Here is a 14230-nt window from a genome sequence, read left to right as displayed (position 1 = left end):
TGGTATATCCACTTGAGGGCACTGTTAAAAATGGTGATGCAAATGTCACAGTATATTATTAGGTGGAAAAACTCAGTCCCAAAACAGTATGATTTAAATTTGAAAAAAGCATTAGGTTGAACTATACACAGTGGCTGCTGCTTGACCATTTTTAACTTATACAATCAGCAATTTCATATGACTTAATTTAATATACAGAAAAAGTATTCATGTAAGAGAAGGTACTAGAAGGGAAGTCCCCCACCAAAATATTGATGGTAGTTATTTCTGGTTGATGATTTTGTGGTGATATAAATTTTTTTCTTCTTATTTAACTATATTTTCTTCCTTCCTTTTTTTCTTTTTTTTAAATAAAGATTTCATTTTTTTTTTTAAGATTTTATTTATTTATTTGAGACAGAGAGAATGAGAGAGACAGAGAGCACATGAGAGGGGGGAGGGTCAGAGGGAGAAGCAGGCTCCCTGCTGAGCAGGGAGCCGGATGCGGGACTCTGGGATCATGACCTGAGCCGAAGGCAGTCGCTTAACCAACTGAGCCACCCAGGCGCCCTAAAGATTTCATTTTTAAGTAATCTCTACACCCAACCTGGGGCTCCAACTCACAACCCTGAGACCAAGAGTCACATGCTCCACTGACTGAGTGGAGCCCCTTATTTAACTATATTTTCTATGAATAATTCAAGTACTACTACTAAAAATAATTGCCTAGAAAGGCATACCACTGTATGAACAGTAATTTTCCATATCATAGCCTGTTTATCATTTGTATTTAAAAGGTCTAAAATGACTGCAATTTTATGACCATGGGCAGGATGGAAAGACAACGCTACTTCATGTACTTTTGTTACGAGGATTGGTTTTTATTCACTAGTGACTGTTCAGAACACTTTGTTGGCAGGCCCAGCTTTTCAAAATCCTCTTCATCTCTTGCCACCCTGCACAACAGACAAATGTTTTCCATGAGCCCTGTCACTGGGGCGTAAGGCTAGCTGTGTCCCTAATCCGCCCACGTCCCAGATTTGGGAATGGTTCAGACTCCCAACTGTTTCCCCCACTCTACCCCCACTCTCTCCCAATCTCATCTCTTCCAGGTCATTGGAGGCCCCAGCTACCATCCCTGGCCTTCCCCACTGGTCACCACCTAATTTCACCCTCTTCTGTGTAGCTGGTGTTTGAACTCAGTTTGCAATGGGAAAGGATTAGGACCCTTTCAAACCATCTTTTTTCTTCCTTTCTTTTTTTTTTTCCTTAGGGCCCTTGACCGCTCCAGGGGCTGACAGGCAGCTAGCAGGGCTTGTATTCCCTAGGAAGGAACAGGAGGGGTGGTGGAGGAGGCAGTGGTGGGCTCAGCTGGCAGGCGGGATAGAGATGGCCCCTAAAGACCCCAATCTGGGGTTTGGAGTATGGCACAACCGCCACCCAGATGTGAGCATGACGCAGGCAGGCAGGGAGCTGAGTTTCTGCCTGGAAAATCAGCCTCAGGGATGGTGCTTGGGACCTTTACCCTTGGGACCCAGGGGCTGCCTCTGCAGGGTGAACTGGAACTGGATGTCTGGTTTGCAGAGGCCTCTTCTGAGAGGGCAGCTGGGCACATGACTACGGGTAGTTTGGATAGTTTCTCTGCCTTCAGACTGGGCATTACTTATCCCCCCACTCCCTACTATGTGGTGGGCCCAGCTACACTCAGGGGTTGAGCACTTCGCCTAATAGGTGATGGTATATAACCTAATTAATAACAAAACCAGTCATGTATGCATAATACTTTAGACAAAGCCCTTTCATCTCCAGGCTAAGAACTGAAAGTGAAGACTGGAATTCAGGTCTTTGTGATTCTAAAGCCTATGCCAACAGTTTTCGGTGTGGTGTTGCAGAGCACTCTGAATATGAGTGGTTTATACCTGCCTTAGTCTAGCTATTTTTTTCTTAGCCTGAGACCCCCTCCTTTTTTTCAGGGTGATGATTGCTAAGTACTACATACTCCATTCATCCAAACAAGCCTTTTTAAATATGATGTGTCATGGCTAGCACTTCATAGCATAGAGACTATTGGTTTTTATGAATCTGAATTTGCTGGATAACATAGTGGTCATGCCGAGCCATCTGGTGATTGATTTTCAGGATTTATCCTTCTTGGTACCAGATTTCCAGGTCTGATAAGGAGGAAGCCTCTTAGGCACAGACATGGTAGGGTAGAGTTCCCTGAATCAAAAGTATGGCTTAACCTGAGAACCTGAGGCAGGGGACCAGAATATTCAAGAATATGTGCTTCACCTCAAGTACACAGAATGACCCTAGCCAAGTCACCTGACCTTACTAGGCTTCAGCGTCCTATCTATAAAATGGGGATAATTTTGTTCATTTGTTCAACAAATATTGAGTATGCACTGTTCTGGAAAATGAATAAGAGGGGCAAAATCCCTCTCCTCTTGTCATTTAGTGGATCTAAACTGCAAAAATGTATTTAGAGGAGCAACAAATAATTAAATATATAGAAAGTCAGGTAGAAGTAAGGACTATGAAGCAAATTAAAGCAGGGCAAGGTGAAAATAAAATCTTAAAAGGGGGTGGTGGTGCCTGTCTGGCTCAGTTGGTAGAGCATGTGACTCTTGTTCTCGGGGTTGTGAGTTCGAGCCCCATGTTGGGTGTACAGATTACTTAAAAATAAAATCTTAAAAAAAAAAAAAAGCAGGGCAAGGGTGTGTGGGTGGAGGCTGTTTTAGATAGGGTAGTCAGGTAGTCCTCAAGTGGTTCACTTAGGGTGTTTCAAACAGATAATTCATGCAATGTGCTCAGCTCAGTGCTGACAACGATTGAGAGCTTAACAAACATATTATTATGTCAGCCTGCTCCACACCTCTCAGTCTATATCTTAGTCTCTGAATAGCAGTAATAATGAACACTTATGTAGATCTTACTATGAGCTAGGTACTGTTCTAAGCCCTTTACATATTTTAACTGATTTAATTCTTACAATAACTCTTATGAGGTAGAACTATCATTATCCCCTTTTATGGGGCTAGAAACAGACACAGAGAAGTCCAAACAATGAGGGAGGGCTGGAGGCTGGGAATTGAACCCACGTGTCTGTTTCTAGAGGCTGAGCTGCTGATGGGAGGGGGCTGTGATCAGATACCCGCAGACGGTGAAGCTTGCATAGGCAGGTTCTGATGTCAGATGGCCTGGCTTCTTATCCTGGCAGGTGAGAGGTCTAAGCCTCTCTGCCTCAGTGTCTTCATCTCTAGAATGGGAATACCAGAACCTATCTTACCTTATAGGGACCTTGCTTAAAACATGAGCCTTCATTCTGTTCTGTGGGGTCCCAGCCTTTTCAGAGTCTAGCCTGGCAGGGAGTGTGAAGGGTCAAGGGGCCTCTGAAACTTCTGAAAGGAAATAAAGGCACATCAGGCTGTCAGAGCAACCTTAAGTTCAGCTGGAGCACAGACCTTGGAAGCTAGGTCTTTATGATTTTGAGGGTGCCAAGGTGGAATTAGGAGACCCTTAAATGCAAAAGACAGGTGAAATCTTGGCGTGGCCACGACATTCAGCTTCCACGTTGGGCCTTACACAGCTGCCAGGAAAGGTAAGGCCTCCACGAATGTCAAGGTGTGAATGGCGCCTAGACACCATCAAGTTAGTAGATGGGGAAACTGAGGCCCAGAGAACCTGAGTGACTTACCCAAGGTCATGAGGTGCATTAGTGGGCAGTCAGCCCTGGGCTTTCCTTGAGGCTTTCAAATCTCGGCCTCTTACCTGGGCCCCTCCCGGCGGAAAGGGCCTCACCTCGGTCCCGGGCACTAGCTGCCTCATTCCCCACGTGGGTGCTGCAGGGGCCGGGAACACCCGGACTCCAGGGCGAGTTCGATGCGCTTGCGCACACGCGGCCAGCCCCTTGCCTTTTCCCCTTTTTCCTTCCCCTCCCCGGCCCTTACCCGCCTAGTGGAGGGGGGAAACTAGAGGAGCCCAGAACTTGTCCTCAGCCAATGGGCTGACGGGCCGCGGGCCCGGCCCCCTCCCTCCCTCAGGCGCCGTCCAATAGAAATTTACTACAATGTTGTGGCGAACGGAGGGGGAGGGGCTGCGCGCGGGCTGGCTGGCTGCGGGCCGGGCGGCCTCGCCTCACGGAGGGAAGGCGGGAGGGCGCGCGCCGGGGCCGACTGCTCGCTCGCTCACTCGCTCGCTCGCTCCCTCCCTCCCTCCGCCGGTGGGTTAGTCAGTCAGTCAGTCCGCCAGCAGCCGGCGGGCCCGCGAGCCGCAGAGGGCCCGAGTCTCGGCGCCGGCGCCTTCTCCTGCCATTGTTCGTCGGGCTTCTGCAGCAGCGGGCTCGGGAGCCCCGGCCCCGGGGACCACTGGTGAGGCGAGGCGGCTGCGGCGCGCGAGCGGGGTTGGGCGGGGGGCGGGGGGGGCGCGGAGCTGTCCCCGAGGGGACGGTCCTGGCGGCCGCGGCGGCGCCGCAGCCTCTTTGTCTGCAGCCCCCCGCAGGCCCCGGGCCGGGGGCGCGGGCTCCGGGGCCTCCGCGCGCCGGAGGCTGAGGGGCTGCAGCCGGGACGCGGCTGGCCCGAGCAGAAAGAGGCGGGGGCTGCGCCGAGGGAGCGTTGCAAAGTTGGGCTTGGGGTCTGTTTTTGACGAGGTCTGCCAATCACTGTCCACCGGCAGGAGCCTTGGAAGGAAACCAAATCGAGGAGGACTGCGGGTTCCGGGCGGCGAAGGTGTTGGGTGCAGCCGCAGAGCAGTTTCTTCGTGGCCAGGTGGCTGGGCTGTCTGGAGAAGTCTGGCACGATCTGAGGGCTGGAGGGGGCCCTGGAAGGACTGTGAGGCCTTCCCGCCCGAGACACCCGCCCCACTGAAAGAATTCTCCCGACCCCGAGGGCTCTGCCGCGCTCCGCTTAGTCTTCGCGGTTCCCAGTGACCAAAGGGTTAAATCTATTCTCTCAGCATCGTGACCTCCTTTTTCAGTTCCTGCATCTGTCGGCTTGGAAGTATTTCCTCCTGCTTGCCGGGCTGCTTCTACCTGTGGGGGTCTGGATGTAGGCTCGCCCTGCGAGAGGCACCACCCGGCGATTGTTCCGGGTGGGGGCTTGCCAGCCCAGGTCCATCCGCCCCAGGAACGCGCGTTCTCTGGAGAGAAAGTGATCTCACGTGCAACAAATTGCTGACGGATTGGTTTCTGGCCACATGATAGCCACTGTCATCCTGTTGTCCCTCTAACTGTGCCCTACCATGAATGCTAGTCTGTGGGGACTTGTCTTTTTCTGGCACGTACTGCTGATTAGGAGATAGGTGTTTTGTTTTGTTTTTTTAAGAGGTGCCGAGCCCCTTTTTTTAGTAGTCTGGGTGATTTCACAGCTGCTATTTTGTTCTTTCTGTTTTTAGGGGAAAATTGCAAGAAATGGTTATGTCTTGTGTCTTGGATATTATTATAGTGGATTTATGCTGTCTTGAGGATACACTGTATATGCTGTTGCTCACTACTGTTTTCTGTATTCTCCGTCCTGGCAAAGATTTTAGTTGGTTTACGCTTTTATTTATTTTTATTTTTTAAAAAAGATTTTATTTATTCATTTGACAGAGAGAGAGTGCACAAGCAGGGGGAGAGTAGGCAGAGGGAGAAGCAGGCTCCCCGCTGAGCAGGGAGCCCTATGTGGGCCTGGATCATCCCAGGACCCTGGGATCATGACCTGAGCCGAAGGCAGACGCTTAACCAACTGAGCCACCCAGGCGTCCCTGGTTTATGCTTTTAATCAAGCAGTTGATATACATATCCCCCTTACTTTTTGTGGAAACTTGATGTACTCTTCATTTACCTTTTCTGTAAGTTGGAAACATCATAAGTTCTTTGCCAGCTGTATAATTTTTGGTTTTGTGAATAGTTTCTTGGAGTGTTATTAATATAATCCATGTAGAGTAAGCAGCAGGATATCAGGCACACAGTCAGCACTCAATAAATGACAGATAAAAAAAATGGTTATAACTGAATGGTTATAACAGATTGCCTTGGAATCAAGGTGCTAATTCAGAGTGCTTTCTACAAGAAGGTTATAATTAAGGTAAACACAGGAGTTATTCATTTCTCTGGGGGAAACTGAAGTAGGGTATTTCTTTGCCACTATTAAAAGTGAACTCACTGGCAAACCCAAGCACAGTGTGCTAACCTTCTGATTTCTCTTTCTTCTAGTAACAAAACCACACTTTTTCCCCTTATATAATTGAATTCAGGCTTGGAAATAAATGTTTTTAATTTTTAGGCCTCACCAAATTTCTCCCGACATTTATACTCGTGTTATATACCAAATATACCAAATATCTTTTTTTTTTTTTAAAGATTTTATTTATTTGACAGAGAGACACAGCGAGAGAGGGAACACAAGCAGAGGGAGTGGGAGAGGGAGAAGCAGGCTTCCCGCTGAGCAGGGAGCCCGATACGGGGCTCGATCCCAGGACCCTGGGATCATGACCTGAGCTGAAGGCAGACGCTTAAGGACTGAGCCACCCAGGCGCCCCCCCAAATATACCAAATATCTTATAGATAAGTCCCCAATCTACCTTTCTACCTTTATTCTCCTTATTACTTGTATTTTTCAACCAAGAAGAACTGTTCAGTAATAACTCGTGCTTTCCCATCCGTGTGTCTTTGGCTATGCAGTTCCATATATGTTCTTCCTTTTTTCAGGTCTTTTACCTTAAAAATGCTCCATATTAGTAATTTGAAGTATGGGGAAAAGTTCCATATGTGGAAGGAACTTGATGGAATATTTTGTTTTGTTTTGAATTTTCTTAAGAGATTCATTTGTATGGCCAGCTAGTTCAGTTTTCTTTAGCTGGTGTTTATTAAAAGGATTTAGGTCCTAAGTGTCCCATCGATATGTGTAGCCCTTAGTAGTAGATGATGGCCGATGGTGCATTAAGAAAACTACTTAGGGCTTCCATTCTACTCAGAGCTAAGAGCTCTCTACCAGTCGATGAGTTTAATGCTTGGAAACTCTGGCTGTCAGCAAATAGGCTAAGCTAGTAGAAATAGACTAAGCTAGGGGCGCCTGGGTGGCTCAGTCGGTTAAGCGTCTGCCTTTGGCTTGGGTAGTGATCTCAGGGTCCTGGGTTGGAGCCCCGCATCAGGCTCCTGCTCAGCGGGGAGCCTGCTTCTCCCTCTCCCTCTGCAGCTCCCTCTGCTTGTTTTCTCTCACGCTGTCTCTCTCAAATAAATAAATAAATAAAAAAGAAATAGACTAAGCTAACAGACCCATCTTTTAGGTCAGTCTCTTGCTTGCTTTATGTATCTCTTCTCTTCTCTTGGTGGTCTAGGGTCAACATTTCCTTAATGTTTGTTAAACACTCAAATCATATTTGTTGTTCTCAAGTAGTAGGTATGTTGAACAAACCTGTTTTAAACTAGGCTTATACTCAATATAAAATATAAAATAACATAATATAATAATTTATATATTAGCAAAGTAATGCACAAATTTTCCTCTTGGCAAATACAGAGAGAGAAAGAGCATATTTAAAAGTGCTTTTATCTTATCTTTCTTTTTTCCTTATGAAACACTTCTAAGCTGGGACGCCTGGGTGGCTCAGTTGGTTAAGCGTCTACCTTTGGCTCAGGTCATGATCCCAGAGTCCTGGGATCAAGCCCCACATCGGGCTCCTTGCTCAGTGGGAAGCCTGCTTCTCCCTCTGTCTGCCGCTCCCCCTGCTTGTACGCACCCATGCGCGCGCTCTCTCTTTTAAGCTAATATCTAAATTAACACATGATTTTATTTTTTCATTATTTTATTTTTTTTGAAGATTTTATTTCTTTTTAGAGAGAGCAGGGGCAGAGAGAGAGGGTGAGGGAGAATCTTCAGCTGACTCTGCACTGAGTGTAGAGCCCCACTCGGGGCCTTGATCTCACAACCCTGACATCATGACCTGAGCTGAAATTAGGAGTCCGACACAACCAACTGAGCCACCCAGGGACCCCTAAATTAACAAATGATTTTAAATGATTCCTGTCTCCTCTGAAAAAAAAAAGGTCATGGCATTTGTTGAGGTATGACCTATATATTTTTTCCTGTTATTTTTTTTTGTCAGGTTTGTGCCCTACATTTAGAGTTCACCAGTGTGATGTTTTCTTGTGTGCAGCTTGAGTTTAACATTTTTGGAAATTACAGAGCTAGACTTCCATCTCATTCTTCAGTTTTTATGGTCTTAATTTTAAACAAATTCATATTATGGGAGATGGTGTGCTTATAGTGTTATTTGGTTTCCTTCCTACTTTTGCTAAGAAAGCTTCAGAGTTAAGTCTTTCAGAAGTGTTGGCTAAAAGTCACAGGTTTCTTGGGGCGCCTGGGTGGCTCGGATGGTTAAGTGTCTGCCTTCAGCTCAGGTCATGATCCCAGGGTCCTGGGATTGAGCCCCACGTCAGGCTCCTGGCTCAGCAGGGAGCCTGCTTCTCCCTCTCCCTGTGCCTCTCCCCCTGCTCATGCTCTTTCTCTCTCTGTATCTCTGTGTCTCAAATGAATAAATGAAAATCTTTAAAAAAAATAAAAATAAAAGTCACAGGATTCTTGAATTCTCTGCAGGTATTTTGATATGCACATCCATAGATTGTGATTTTAAAATATATGGTCTGTAATTTGTGATGTGAGTGATAGGGCTTGCATATATTGTGTTCTGAATGTCCAAATCCAGTTTAATATTGGTGATCTGATTTTATAACTTTAGTATCTCAATGGCCATGGGGAGGGGGGTGCTGAATTTGGTTCTGAAATCAAGAGGAGCACATGTTTAGACCACAGTTCTGTTTCCCTGTTATCTAAGGAGCTGGCCAGCTCAAGTACTGCCGGTGTTTTTTTCCAAGAGTCTTATCAGATTCCTGATTGGTCACATGGCATGTTCAGATGCAGATTCATCCCTACCTCTAAAGAACTTGTTTTTTCCTCTATTGCTTGAGAATGGAGTCACCTTATTTTATTTGTGAGCTAAGCAATAATAATTTTAAGAACTTTTTTCTTATGAACAACTTTGTTTTTTTCTCTAACACCCCAATGATGAAACTTAAAACTTTTAAAAGAGGCCTCTGAATTTACCAGTTATGGGCCTTATTTATGTAGAGAATCTAGAATTTTTGGAAGGTAGTCAATTCGTTGTATTTATAATAGCTTTTAGGTAGAGAAGAGCCAGATTCTAAATATATATGTTAATTTTTGCTTTTTATTTGTGTTTGTTATGGCATTGGTGGCTTACTGTGTGTCCTTTTTATGAGTAGATTCATGGTATGTTCAGTAAAATGCAGTGTAACAAATACTCTGGTGTACACGCTGAGTTAAATTAGTATTTTGATTTACTCTGCTGCTAGTTAATGACTACACAGTGGGAAAGATTAACGGAGCTATAGCAATAAATAGTATTCAGAAACTGAAGGCATTAGGAAGGAGAACTTTGATATTTTATTTTGAGTGCGGATCTTATTTAGAATTAACTGCCTCACTGACAGTACTTCACATGTTGGTTTTAGGAAAGTTTAGTGAGAGAATCTGATTATGATGAAAGTCTGTTTATACTTATTTTTGTTAATTATTTTTTATTTAAATGGGATGGTATCCACCTTGAAGTATTTGAAAATAAATTGGCTAGCTCTTTGGACCTTAAAGAAAAGCAAAATACCAATATTGGGTGTGGTCAATACAATTCAAGGAATGATTTGGAAAGACTTTAATATACCCTACCCCCTAATCTTTATCAGCTTCCTCCAAAGTCACCCTAAATAAATATGCTATCCCTGAAGGTCCCTTGTATCTGAAATTCCAGAGCCATTCGGGCATCATGTTTATTTTATTATTTTGTTATTGTACTTACTAAGACCAGTTCTCCTATTGCAGTTATCTCTTGATTATCTCCAGGATAAATCCATATGGATTAAACTGTGATTATTTATTGCCGTCTCCCTTTCATGGCTGAGGGTTCTTTGGGTCACTGACACCGAACTAATCTGGGCCCTCTTCTATCATTCAATTCTCAAGAGAATCTCTGTTTGTAGAAATTAAAATTGTTTCAGAGCTATGTGGAGTGGAGCCTTGGGTAGGGTTAAAGTAATCTTGGCAGAGTGGGTAGGAAGAGGCAAAATTATCTGATGGAATAGGTAGGAACTATGACTAAATATTTATATTGATAAATAAGATTGGAAGAAGCAGTAGATGCTCTATTAATATTATCTAATTTTTTCAATATATTTAATGTATATGTATAATTCTGTTATCTAATAATATTATCTAATAATAGGAACAGGAACACCTCAATTATTTTTGGAAATAGGTGGAAATAATAAGATAAAATAAAATAGGATATAATATTTACTCCTGAAGTTAATTTTGATTTATAAATGAAGCTTGCCTGCTTCTTGTGCCTTCCATCCTCTGCAAAAAGTATCCTAATCTCGGGCACCTGGGTGGCTCAGTTGGTTAAGTGACTGCCTTCGGCTCAGGTCATGATCCTGGAGTCCCAGGATCGAGTCCCGCATCGGGCTCCCTGCTGGGCAGGGAGTCTGTTTCTCCCTCTGACCCTCCCCCCTCTCATGCTCTCTCTATCTCATTCTCTCTCAAATGAATAAATAAAATCTTTAAAAAAAAAAAAAGTATCCTAATCCCAACCAACTTTTGATAGGCACTCTAAATGTCTGAATTGTAGCACTGGATACAACACAGACTGAGGTTTAAATACTTTCTACATTAATATTCATTCAGGGGGCGCCTGGGTGGCTCAGTCGTTAAGCGTCTGCCTTCGGCTCAGGTCATGATCCCAGTGTCCTGGGATCGAGTCCCACGTCGGGCTCCCTGCTCGCGGGAAGCCTGCTTCTCCCCCTCCCACTCCCCCTGCCTGTGTTCCTGCTCTCACTATGTCTCTCTCTGTCAAATAAATAAATAAAATCTTTAAAAAAAAAAAAAATTCATTCAGGAAACTTTTATATTCTATTTTGATAATATCTGCATTAAGTCATAAAAATGTTATAAGAGTTATGAATAGTTCTCAGTGATTTAACAACATTAAAGCATAGGATTATTTTGAATTGGTTAAATTTAAGCCTGTGACCCATAAGTAAAGTAGAAATGTATACTCTTGGTAATTTATGAATATATAGTACTATGTCAAGGTTGAGTTGTGATTGCTATTCAGCTATTACTTAAATGCTTATATAAATTAAATAGCCCTATTAAAATCATTTTAGCACGAGTTTTTTTTTTTTTTAATATTGTATTTATTTATTTGACAGAGAGAGACACAGCGAAAGAGGGAACACAAGCAGGGGGAGTGGGAGAGGGAGAAGCCGGCTCCTCGCCAAGCGGGGAGACTGATGGCGGGGCTCAGTCCCAGGACCCTGGGATCATGACCTGAGCCAAAGGCAGATGCCTAACGACTGAGCCACTCGGTGCCCCTATATGTCAAGTATTTTCATTTACCAATTCTAAGTTCTACATATATTAAAGTGAGAAGTGTTTCACTTTGATGATACGTTTGGGACAGGTTATCAAAATAAATGTTTCCGTCTAGTTTTGACCATATAGACACAGGCAGAACTGTCAAGAGCTCCAAGGATTTAAGCCCTCAAATTTTATTTACTCATTTATTTTTAGTTTTTGTTTATTTATTTTTATTTTTATTTATTTATTTATTTATTTATTTTTTAAGATTTTTTTAAATTTATTTGAGAGAGAGAGAATGAGAGAGAGAAAGCACATGAGAGGGGGGAGGGTCAGAGGCAGAAGCAGGCTCCCCGCCGAGCAGGGAGCCCGATGCGGGACTCGATCCCAGGACCCCAGGATCATGACCTGAGCCGAAGGCAGTCGCTTAACCAACTGAGCCACTCAGGCGCCCCTGTTTATTTATTTTTAAAAGAGATTTTATTTTTAAGTAATCTCTACACCCAACGTGGGGCTCGAACCCACAGCCCCTGAGATCAAGAGTTTCATGCTCCACCGACTGAGCCAGCTAGACACCCCAAGCCCTCAAATTTTACCTGTCAACCATCTTAAAGAGAAGGCTTTTTTTTTTTTTTTTTGCTATCACCCACTCGCTGTTTCCTGCCCTTTATCTTTTTTAATGATTCAGAGAATTGACACTGTTGCTAACTTACTACCTGAGAGTCCTGCTAATTTTGACGGTATTATGTAATTATATAAACCTTTCGCATGGTGTCATATGATGTTGTATATATGTCCTCCCACACGTGTGTCTTTAGAGTAATTTCTTTCCATCTGGTGTTGGAAATGAGCTCTTTTTGAGGTTATTTTTAAATCTTCAAGCTTTCTGGCATCCTCAACTCTTGAAATAACATAGTTGCTTTTGAAGGCCAGAAAATCCACATAGTATATTTAGTGTTTTTTTCCAGTGAAAATGTAAATAGTATTTTAAAAATCATATCCTGTGTTCTAAACGGGCAAAACATGTATTTTATTTTTAGATGGTCTCCAGATAATTTTGTTAAAAGGTAGGAAATAGTAGTCAGTTGTTGCCAAGTAGATAAAGTAAAGGAGAAGTACTTAAGGGAAAGGATGCCAACAATAAGAAACCTGTTAGAGGAAGGAGGTTTCAAAGATATTTATTCTCTGAAGGTTTATTGGTATCCTTTTCTGAACTCTTGCAGTATTTATTTGTTATATATCAGATTTATTGTGTGGTTTTTAAAATTTTTTTAAAAAGATTTTATTTATTTGAGAGAGAGAGATTGAGAGAATGAGTGGGAGGTGGGGCAGAGGGAGAAGCAGACTCCCTGCGTAGCAGGGAGCCCAATCCGGACGCTTAACCGACTGAGCCTCCCAGGTGCCCTGTTGTGTGTTGTTCTACATTATATATGAAACTGCTATTCCCCAATGAGATTGCCAGCTTCTGGGGGGCAGAGGGTCAATATCATGTCTTTCATTTCATCCTCATCCCCCAAACACAGATATTGTATAGTACAGTAGCTAGATAGATAACATAGGGGACACACTAGACATACAGAAGGGTAGTGAGAATATGATTTCCCAGGATAATTAAGATTTACGACCTGGGTTGTAATTCTGATTGCTTCTGATTCCCTCTCTGTGTATGTGTGTGTGTGTCATATTTTTTTGGAAAGTAAGTCACAGATATCATGACACTTTACTCCTAAAATGTTTTGGTATGCATATCCTACAAACAAAGACATTATCCTACATAACTACAATACCATTATTATGCCTAAGAAAATTAACAATATTTCCATAATAGCAACCATATATATGGATTGTGTATTGGTAGATATTATATATATTGATATATAATTATATATATAATATATATTGATTAACAGTATGTGTGTATGTGTGTATGTGTGTGTATGTGGCATGGAGCCCAATGTAGAGCTTGAACTCATAACCCTGAAATCCAGACCTGAGCTGAGATCAAGTGTTGGACGCTCAACTCCCTAAGCCACCGAGGCACCCCAGTATCCAATCCCTGTTTTAAGAGATTATTGTCCTCTACTTAGCAAGATTCATCCAGTAATTCCTTTTTTCCAGATGCTATTTCTGTTGACTTATTCTTATTCTTGCTAGTTGTTTGTCTCTAATATGACCATTAATGAACACTGGTGTTTGTAGGACTGAAAAGACTAGTACTGGGGTAAATGATTGCATAGTGATCATAGCATCATTTATAAATAAATATACTAAAGAATATATCAGGTGGCCAAAGGGCAAGGTATTCCTGTTTTGTTTGGTTTTTAGACTTTTATTATGCCTGTTGTGGTAGGCAGCCTTTAAGATGGTCCCCAGTGATTCCTGCCTCCTGGTATTCATGCCCTTGTGTAATCTCTTCCCCTTGAGTGTGACCTGGACCTGGTGACTTAACTTCTAATGAATAGAATACAGCACAAGTAGTGGGATGTTACTTCCAAGATTAGGTTACAAAAGGCTGTGGCTTTTGTCTTTGTCCCTCTCCTCTTGGGCACTTTCTGGCTCTTTTCCTGTCACTCGGATCACCAGCTGCCATAGCCTAAGAATGTACAGGCAGCCTATAAAGAGGCCCACGTGGTGAGAAACCAAGTCTGTCAGCAGCAGTGTAAGTGAGCTTGGAAGCAGATCTTCTGAGGTCTGATAACAGCCATGTGAGTGAGCTGGGAAGTAGATTCTTCAGGCAGATTTGAGCCTTGAGTTGAATGCAAACGTGGTTGACACTTGACTGCAACGTCATGAGAGACCCTGAGCCAAAGGCATCCAGCTAAGTCATGCTTGAATTCTTG

The 14230-nt window shown here is 43.4% G+C and overlaps 1 protein-coding gene across 17 annotated transcripts in view; it reads left to right on the top strand.

Annotated features, from left to right (window-relative positions):
• EPB41 (erythrocyte membrane protein band 4.1) overlaps nt 1-14230 on the top strand; it is a 197420-nt gene that overhangs the window by 14777 nt on the left and 168413 nt on the right. The window contains exon 1 of one of the 17 annotated variants that reach the window (XM_035019278.1): nt 4125-4349. The exons of the other annotated variants lie outside the window; for them this stretch is intronic. The gene's annotated coding sequence lies outside the window, so the exon portion shown is untranslated. Of the gene's footprint in view, nt 1-4124; nt 4350-14230 lie in introns of those variants that run through there. 17 annotated transcript variants of the gene reach the window in all.

This window comes from Mirounga leonina, unplaced genomic scaffold (genome assembly GCF_011800145.1).
Source record: "Mirounga leonina isolate KUSES-001 unplaced genomic scaffold, KU_Mleo_1.0 Mir_173, whole genome shotgun sequence".
In the NCBI taxonomy this organism is placed as follows: domain Eukaryota; kingdom Metazoa; phylum Chordata; class Mammalia; order Carnivora; family Phocidae; genus Mirounga; species Mirounga leonina.
The sequence above is the reverse complement of the archived record's forward strand: the minus strand, read 5'-3'. Positions and strand labels throughout refer to the sequence as shown.